Source organism: Oncorhynchus masou, unplaced genomic scaffold, assembly GCF_036934945.1.
Source record: "Oncorhynchus masou masou isolate Uvic2021 unplaced genomic scaffold, UVic_Omas_1.1 unplaced_scaffold_1594, whole genome shotgun sequence".
NCBI classification, from domain to species: domain Eukaryota; kingdom Metazoa; phylum Chordata; class Actinopteri; order Salmoniformes; family Salmonidae; genus Oncorhynchus; species Oncorhynchus masou.
Genome location: NW_027006021.1, coordinates 60,001 through 68,819, shown reverse-complemented (window position 1 = coordinate 68,819; position 8,819 = coordinate 60,001). Strand labels below are relative to the sequence as shown.

The 8,819-nt window shown below is 42.7% G+C and overlaps 2 non-coding genes across 2 annotated transcripts; both read left to right on the top strand.

Annotated features, from left to right (window-relative positions):
- On the top strand, positions 1–107 carry LOC135531472 (U6 spliceosomal RNA). Its single transcript, XR_010454008.1, has one exon. It is a non-coding gene; the product is annotated as a U6 spliceosomal RNA (small nuclear RNA).
- Positions 108–3,190: 3,083 nt separating this feature from the next.
- Positions 3,191–3,297, top strand: LOC135531471 (U6 spliceosomal RNA). The gene has a single exon (XR_010454007.1). It is a non-coding gene; the product is annotated as a U6 spliceosomal RNA (small nuclear RNA).
- Positions 3,298–8,819: the final 5,522 nt, after the last annotated feature.

Sequence of the window (8,819 nt, the reverse complement as noted above, 5' to 3'; positions counted from 1 at the left end):
GTGCTCGCTTCGGCAGCACATATACTAAAATTGGAACGATACAGAGAAGATTAGCATGGCCCCTGCGCAAGGATGACACGCAAATTCGTGAAGCGTTCCTTATTTTGACCCCTTTTACCCCTATATATAAGGGGCGACATCCATCTTCCTCCTAGTATTAACCATAAGAAAATGTTTTAAATCCCATTGGAAATTGTGCCATAATGACAGTGACTTCATGTTAATTTTGATCCAATACCTCCATCTGGTGGCCACATAGCGCTATTGCATACATTGGTGTTATCACTAACAGTGATAATTTCCCAAGATGGCGTAGCAGTGAAGACGTGTTTTGTTCGCGTCTCGTGTACTTTTGTATTTTTCGTATATATATATATTTCAATTTTATTTTCGATCTCCTTTTGATTATTTATTAGATTATACCTTCCGGTAACCTGCCTCACCCAATGTGATACGGTATCGCTATTATTTTTAATTTTAGAACACATTCAAGAACCTCCAGAAGCTAACCAGATTTGTGTCAAATCGGAGGGCATGTTGTCCGGTCCTCTGGCAGTCTCTATGGGGGTGCCACAGGGTTCAATTCTCAGGCCGACTCTTTTCTCTGTATATATCAATGATGTTGCTCTTGCTGCGGGCGATTCCCTGATCCACCTCTAAGCAGACAACACCATTCTGTATACTTCTGGCCCTTCCTTGGACACTGTGTTATCTAACCTCCAAACGAGCTTCAATGCCATACAACACTCCTTCCGTGGCCTCCAACTGCTCTTAAACGCTAGTAAAACCAAATGCATGCTTTTCAACCGTTCCCTGCCTGCACCCGCACGCCCGACTAGCATCACCACCCTGGATGGTTCCGACCTAGAATATGTGGACATCTATAAGTACCTAGGTGTCTGGCTCGACTGTAAACTCTCCTTCCAGACTCATATCAAACATCTCCAATCTAAAATAAAATCTAGAGTCAGCTTTCTATTCCGCAACAAAGCCTCCTTCACTCACGCCGCCAAACTTACCCTAGTAAAACGTAAAACTGACTATCCTACCGATCCTCGACTTCGGCGATGTCATCTACAAAATAGCTTCCAATACTCTACTCTGCAAACTGGATGCAGTTTATCACAGTGCCATCCGTTTTGTTACTAAAGCACCTTATACCACCCACCACTGCGACTTGTATGCTCTCGTCGGCTGGCCCTCGCTACATATTCGTCGCCAGACCCACTGGCTCCAGGTCATCTACAAGTCCATGCTAGGTAAAGCTCCGCCTTATCTCAGTTCACTGGTCACGATGGCAACACCCACCTGTAGCACGCGCTCCAGCAGGTGTATCTCACTGATCATCCCTAAAGCCAACACCTCATTTGGCCGCCTTTCCTTTCAGTTCTCTGCTGCCTGTGACTGGAACGAATTGCAAAAATCACTGAAGTTAGACTTTTATCTCCCTCACCAACTTTAAACATCTGCTATCTGAGCAGCTAACCGATCGCTGCAGCTGTACATAGTCCATCGGTAATAGCCCACCCAATTTACCTACCTCATCCCCATACTGTTTTTATTTATTTACTTTTCTGCTCTTTTGCACACCAGTATCTCTACCTACACATGACCATCTGATCATTTATCACTCCAGTGTTAATCTGCAAAATTGTAATTATTCGCCTACCTCCTCATGCCTTTTGCACACAATGTATATAGACTCTTTTTTTCTACTGTGTTATTGACTTGTTTATAGTTTATTCCATGTGTAACTGTGTTGTTGTCTGTGTCAAATTGCTATGCTTTATCTTGGCCAGGTCGCAGTTGTAAATGAGAACTTGTTCTCAACCAGCCGACCTGGTTAAATAAAGGTGAAATAAAAAATAAAATAAAAAACAGTCAGCCAATCCAATGACATCCCCCTTCTCTCTCCCTCTTTTTCTCTTTCTCCTCTCCCTTTTCTCTCATCATTCTCCCCCTTTTTCTCTCTCCCTCCCCTTTTCTAATTTTCTTTCCCTTCCTTTGTCTCTCACTCTCTCTTTCTCTTTTTGTCTCCCCATTTTCTCTCCCCTTTTCTCATTCTCCCCCCACCACCAGTTTTAAAAACTCTTATTGAACCACACTGGCAATGTGTCAACATGAAAGTTGAAACAGTCACCCCGCCCTTCCAACCACAGCCAGGCCACATATGAATCTCTAGTTCTCTGTCGCTCTCCTTACCATTTCCCTCTGTTTCTCTCATTCTAGTTCTCTCTCCTCTCTCTGTCTCTACTACTCTTCTGTGTCGCTCTATTCTGCTTCTCTCACTACTAAACGGGGAGTTGGTTATAGGTATCTTTGGCTGGGCCAGGTTGCAGAGAGCGGGGGAAGGGTGGGGAACAAAGTCCAGGGGAAGAGCAACTAAAACCAGCAGGGGGAGGAGTCCAAAAGCTTATTACACTACATTTTAGTCTAGAATCGTTCCTTATAATAATCAATTAAATGTCTCTACATCTATAACTAAAGTCAAAATGTCACAAAAATGTCACAGTTTTTACATTTGATCACTGATCACTTTCTGTCTTTTTTAAAGCTTTAAGTAACCAGGCAAGTCAGTTAAGAACAAATTCTTATTTTCAATGACGGCCTGGGAACAGTGGGTTAACTGCCTGTTCGGGGCAGAACGACTGATTTGTACCTTGTCAGCTCAGGGGTTTGAACTTGCAACCTTCTGGTTACTAGTCCAATGCTCTAATCACTAGGCTACCCTGCCATCTTACCAAATAGCACATATTCATGTAAGGTACACGATTTTAAAGTCCCCATGTTAGGGTATTTTTGAGGTTGGCTTCACAACATTTCCTGCTACGTCTATGCATGAGGACCTTTAGTGAATGCAGCCCCAGAGCGTGTCGGGTTTCAGTGAGTGGGTGGGGTTTTGTGCGAGGGCTTTTGTTACGTCATCATGTTCTACCCTATCAACGTCCTAGACGGGACAGTGTACTCGCATATCACCCAGCATACGTTGCAACTCTGAGGCAGAGGTTAGAACATTACAACACACAAGGTAGCCATTATTATCCCTACCAGTTTCATGTCTATACAATATCCTGTGGGAACCTTCTATGGGTGGTTTTTGAGCCTCTGAAGGTCTGTTTGACCCCAACCAGGATCCGAAACGTCAGGGGGGTTGTGCTCTATATATGAGGGCCTCTCCTATGTCTGTATTGTGCTCGCTTCGGCAGCACATATACTAAAATTGGAACGATACAGAGAAGATTAGCATGGCCCCTGCGCAAGGATGACACGCAAATTCGTGAAGCGTTCCTTATTTTGACCCCTATATATAAGGGGGGACATCATCTTCCTCCTAGTATTACCCATAAGATAATGTTTTACATCCCATTGGAAATGGTGCCATAATGGCAGTGACTTCATGTTCATTTTGTTCCAATACCTCCATCTGGTGGCCACATAGCGCTATTGCATCCATTGGCTTTATCACTGACATGGGGGAAAGAGAAAAAGAGGGAGAGACACAAGGGGGGAGAGAGAAAAGGGGAGAGAGTGAAAAGGGGAGAGAGAAAAGTGGAGGTAGGGATAGGAGACAAAAATGGGGTGAGAGCAAGAGGGAAAAAATTGGGGAGGGGAAAATAAGGGAAACAATAAAGGGGGAAATATGGGGATTAAAACTGGGGAAGGGAAATATGGGAGGAGAGTGGAGGGGAAAATATAGGGGTAGAGGAAAATAGGGTAGTGGGAAATAGGCCATGGACCTCCAGCATCCCCCTAAAGGCATAAAAACATTTTTTTTTAATTGCACGGTGCACAGTTGGACTAGTTTTTTTAATCATCAGAAAAACGAGTCCAACTTCTCTCTCATCGCACTATGTTCAGCTCTTGTTCCACAGACTCAGTCCAGCCGTGCACCTGGTGATTGAACGGGTTACCAGGTGCAAATTCCAGTACGGCTCTAAATGGCTTCAGGGGGTTGCTGGAGGTCCATGGCCGAGTAGTGAGGGGAAATAGGAGGAAAATAGTGGGAAGAATATGGGGACGGGAACATAGGGGGAGGGACAAATTAGGGCTGTGGAAAATATTTCCCTACACCTATTTCCCCTCCCATATTTCCATTCCCCTCTATTTTCCCACTCCCTCACCTATTTTCCCCTCTCCCTATTTTTCCAACTATTTTCATTTTTGTCTTCTATCCCTCCCTCTCCCTTCCTCTCTTTCCCTCTTTTTGTCTTTTTCTTTCTCTCTCTCTTCACCCCCATGTCATTGGATAGGCTGACAGTGTCAGTGATAAAACTAATGGATGCAGTAGCGCTATGTGACCACTAGATGGATGTATTGGAACAAAATTAACATGAAGTCACTGCCATTATGGCACAATATCCAGCCAATGGATGCAATCGTGCTATGTGGCCACCAGATGGATGTTAATTTTGTTCCAATACCTCCATCTGGTGGCTACATAGCGCTATTGCATCCATTGGCAAACACTGGTTGCAGAGAAAAGGGGGGAGAGAGAGAAAGAGAGACCAAAGAGGGAGAGAGAGAAAGAGAGTGTCAACTTCTCTTTGGTAGGGGGCAGCATTGGGAATTTTGGATGAAAAGCGTGCCCAAATTAAACTGCCTGCTACTCAGCCATAAAAGCTAGAATATGCATGTAATTAATAGATTTGGATAGAAAACACTCTGACACTCTAAAACTGTTTGAATGATGTCTGTGAGTATAAGAGAACTCATATGGCAGGCAAAAACCTGAGAAAAAATCCAACTAGGAAGTGGGAAATCTGAGGTTTGTAGTTTTTCAATTATTTTTCTATCGAATACACGGTGTCTATGGGGTCATATTGCACTTCCTACGGCTTCCACTAGATGTCAACAGTCTTTAGAACTTTGTTTGAGGCTTCTACTGTCAAGTGGGGGCGAATGAGAGGGAAATGAGTCAGAGGTCTGCCGGAGAGGCATGAGCTGACCACGCGCATTCACATGATAGTTAGCTTGCAATTCTACAGACAAAGGAATTGTCAGGTTGGAACATTATTGAAGATTTATGTTAAAAACATCCTAAAGATTGATTCTATACTTCGCTTGACATGTTTCTACGGACTGTAACGGAATTTTTTGACTTTGTCTACACCTAGTGATCGCGCGTCATGAATTTGGAATACTGGGCTAAACGCGTGAACAAAAAGGAGGTATTTGGACATAAATTAAGAACTTTATCAAACATTTATTGTGGAACTGGGATTCCTGGGAGTGCATTCTGATGAAGATCAAAGGTAAGTGAATATTTATAATGCAAGGGAGACTTCTGTTGACTACACAACATGGCGGATATCTGTTTGGGTTGGTTTGGTATCTGAGCGCTGTACTCAGATTATTGCATGGTGTGCTTTTTCCGTAAAGTTTTTTTAAAATCTGACACAGCGGTTGCATTAAGGAGAAGTGTATCTATATTTCCATGTGTAATAGTTGTATCTTCTCAATGTTTATTATGAATAAAGGGAGAGAGAAAAGAGGGGGAGAGAAAATGGGGAGAAAGAAAAGGGCAGAGAGAAAAAAGAGAAAAATAGAGGGAGAGAAAGAGGGAAAAGAACAGCAAAAGTGCCACAAACACTGGTTGCAGACAGAGGAGAGAAAGAGAACAGAAAGACAGTAAGAGAAAAATAAACAGTAAGAGACAGTAAGAGAAAAATAAAGGGAGAGAAAGAAATGGGCAGAGATGGAAAAAAGAGAAATAGGAGAGAAAGGGGGAAAATAACAGCAGAAGAGGGAGAGCCACAAACACTTGTTGCAGAGAAAAAGAGGGAGAAAGAGGGGGAGAGAAAATAGGGAAAAGAAGAGATTAAAGAGGGAGGGAGAAAGGGAGAGAAGAGGGGAGAGAGAGAAAAAGGGAAATGTGAGACAAAAAGAGGGAGAGAGAAAGTGAGAGAGAAAAATAGGGAAAGAAAAAGAGTTTGAAAAAAGGGGGAGAGAAGAAAGGGAGAAAGAGAAAAAGAGAGAACATGGGGAGAGCGAGAAAGGGAGAGAGAGAGCATAGGTGGGAAAAAAAAGTGAGAGAGAAAAATAGGGGGAAAGAGGGAGAGAGAAAGAGGGAGAGAAAGAGGGAGAGAAAGAGCGAAAGTGAAAAACTTGTTGCAGAGAAAAATGAGAGAAAAAGAGGGAGAGAAAGGGGAGAAAGAGAGAGACAAACTTGTGAGAGAGAAAAGGGGTGAGAGAAAAAAGACGGAGACAAACAGGGGGAGAGAGAGAGAAAGGTAGAGGGTGAGAAAAAAATGGAGAGAAAAGGAGACAAATGGAGAAATAAAAATGGAGATAAGGGCGAGAGAGAAAAAAAGGGGAAGAGAGAAAGGAAGAGACCAGAGGAGAGAGAGAAAAAAGGGCGAGAAAGAGAGAATGCAGTGAAAAGGAACTGCAGAAGAGAGCCACAAACACTAGTTGCAGAGAAAAAGGAGTGAGAATGAGAGCCACAAACACTAGTTGCAGAGAAAAAGGAGTGAGAATGAGAGCCACAAACACTTGTTGCAGAGAAAAATTAGAGTGAAAATGGGGGTGAAAGACCAAAAAGGGGGGAGAGAGAGGGGAAAGAGAAAACGAGAGAGAGAAAGCCACAAACAGTTATTGCAGAGAAAAATGAGAGAGGGGGGAGAAAAGTGAAAGAAAGGAAGAGACAAAAAAAGGGCGAGTGAAAAAGAGAGGGCGTAATAAAAGAGTGAAAAGGGAGAGAAAAAAGGGGAGAGAGAGAGAAGAGGAAAAAGAGAGAGAGAAAGGAAGAAGCAATAAAAGGAGTGAAAAAGAGGGAGAGGAAAGGGGGAAAAAAGAGAAAGGTAGATAGATATGGGAGAAAAAGAGAGGGTGTAAGAAAGAGCAAAAATGAGAGTGAAAAGGGGGAGAGGGAGGAGAGAAAGAAAAGGGCAGAGAGAAAGAGCATGCAGAGAAAATGAACAGCAGAAGAGAGCCACAAACACTTCTTGCAGAGAAAAATGAAAAGAGAGAAAAGGGGAAAAAGAAAAATAGGGGGAGAAGAAAGGGGGAGAGAAAAGGCAGATGGAGAGGGACAGAATGTGAGAGAGAATGGGATGAAAAAATAGTGAGACAAATGAAAATGGGAGACAAAAAGAGAGTAAGAGATGAAATAGGGAAAAGAGAAAAAAAAGGGTGTAAGAGAAAAATAGGGAAAGACAAAAAGGGGGGAGGGGGAAAAGGGAGAAAAATAGGGGGAGAGAAGAAAGGGGGAGAGAAAAGGAAGATTGAGAGGGAAAGAAAGTGAGAGATAATATTCTAATCTTTGGTGACTTTAATATTCACATGGAAAAGTCCACAGACCCACTCCAAAAGGCTTTCGGAGCCATCATCGACTCAGTGGGTTTTGTCCAACATGTCTCTGGACCCACTCACTGTCACAGTCATACTCTGGACCTAGTTTTGTCCCATGGAATAAATGTTGTGGATCTTAATGTTTTTCCTCATAATCCTGGACTATCGGACCACCATTTTATTACGTTTGCAATTGCAACAAATAATCTGCTCAGACCCCAACCAAGGAACATCAAAAGTCATGCTATAAATTCACAGACAACACAAAGATTCCTTGATGTCCTTCCAGATTCCCTCTGTCTACCCAAGGACGCCAGAGGACAAAAATCAGTTAACCACCTAACTGAGGAACTCAATTTAACCTTGCGCAATACCCTAGATGCAGTTGCACCCCTAAAAACTAAAAACATTTCTCATAAGAAACTAGCTCCCTGGTACACAGAAAATACCAGAGCTCTGAAGCAAGCTTCCAGAAAATTGGAACGGAAATGGCGCCACACCAAACTGGAAGTCTTCCGACTAGCTTGGAAAGACAGTACCGTGCAGTACCGAAGAGCCCTTACTGCTGCTCGATCATCTTATTTTTCTAACTTAATTGAGGAAAATAAGAACAATCCGAAATTCCTTTTTGATACTGTCGCAAAGCTTACTAAAAAGCAGCATTCCCCAAGAGAGGATGACTTTCACTTGAGCAGTGATAAATTCATGAACATCTTTGAGGAAAAGATTATGATTATTAGAAAGCAAATTACGGACTCCTCTTTAAATCTGCGTATTCCTTCAAAGCTCAGTTGTCCTGAGTCTGCACAACTCTGCCAGGACCTAGGATCAAGAGAGACGCTCAAGTGTTTTAGTACTATATCTCTTGACACAATGATGAAAATAATCATGGCCTCTAAACCTTCAAGCTGCATACTGGACCCTATTCCAACTAAACTACTGAAAGAGCTGCTTCCTGTGCTTGGCCCTCCTATGTTGAACATAAGAAACGGCTCTCTATCCACCGGATGTGTACCAAACTCACTAAAAGTGGCAGTAATAAAGCCTCTCTTGAAAAAGCAAAACCTTGACCCAGAAAATATTTTTAAAACTATCGGCCTATATCGAATCTTCCATTCCTCTCAAAAATTTTAGAAAAGAATGTTGCGCAGCAACTCACTGCCTTCCTGAAGACAAACAATGTATACGTAATGCTTCAGTCTGGTTTTAGACCCCATCATAGCACTGAGACGACACTTGTGAAGGTGGTAAATGACATTTTAATGGCATCTGTCCTCGTGCTCCTAGACCTTAGTGCTGCTTTTGATACCATCGATCACCATTCTTTTGGAGAGATTGGAAACCCAAATTGGTCTACACGGACAAGTTCTGGCCTGGTTTAGATCTTATCTGTCGGAAAGATATCAGTTTGTCTCTGTGAATGGTTTGTCCTCTGACAAATCAACTGTAAATTTCGGTGTTCCTCAAGGTTCCGTTTTAGGACAACTATTGTTTTCACTATATATTTTACCTCTTGGGGATGTTATTCG